The following is a 543-nucleotide window of genomic DNA, read 5'->3' as shown; positions in this document are numbered from 1 at the left end:
CATCCTTGGGGGTCTCAGCTTAAACCCCATTCTCCAGAGTAGGGTTCGAGGTCCCTGCTATACAATGCTCATAGTGTTTTATAACATTCTGTTCATCACCATCACATCTATAACCAACTGAAGCATCCGGTACTTGGCCCTCAGTATGAGTTCAGTAAATATTTACTTGTTCAATACACATCCACTTAGCAGGAAAAAATCGCAAAAACAGATACTCCCAGAGGAAAAAGAAGCTAAAGATCACAGATCTAGTGAGCGACGGGGCCTGGAATGGAATCCATTCGTGTGTGACTACCAATAGCCTAGCAACAGAGAAACGAGGCCCATGTGTTCCCGAGTTCCTCCTCGTGGCTGAAAAGGGCGAAATACGTGAATTTCGTGCAGACTGATACCCGGATTCGCTTTCTGCACCCAACTCTCCTTCCCTCCACCGGACAGACGCAGCCCCGTGAGCCTGGCGCACAGATGCCGCGCCCACCTCCCACCGGGGCCGCCCACACGCCGGCCACAGACTCACCTGGGCCCCGCCCACCGTCCCATGCA

The 543-nt window shown here is 52.5% G+C and overlaps 1 protein-coding gene across 1 annotated transcript in view; it reads right to left on the bottom strand.

The window, feature by feature from the left end:
* The window catches only part of PELP1 (proline, glutamate and leucine rich protein 1), a 25,234-nt gene extending 24,697 nt beyond the window's left edge, over nt 1-537 (bottom strand). Inside the window, exon 1 of the mRNA XM_015569241.1 lies at nt 518-537. The gene's annotated coding sequence lies outside the window, so the exon portion shown is untranslated. The remainder of the gene's footprint in view (nt 1-517) is intronic.
* Between the last annotated feature and the right edge of the window lie 6 nt (nt 538-543).

Source organism: Myotis davidii, unplaced genomic scaffold (genome assembly GCF_000327345.1).
Source record: "Myotis davidii unplaced genomic scaffold, ASM32734v1 scaffold925, whole genome shotgun sequence".
NCBI classification, from domain to species: Eukaryota; Metazoa; Chordata; class Mammalia; order Chiroptera; family Vespertilionidae; genus Myotis; species Myotis davidii.
This window is presented reverse-complemented; position numbering and strand designations above follow the sequence as displayed.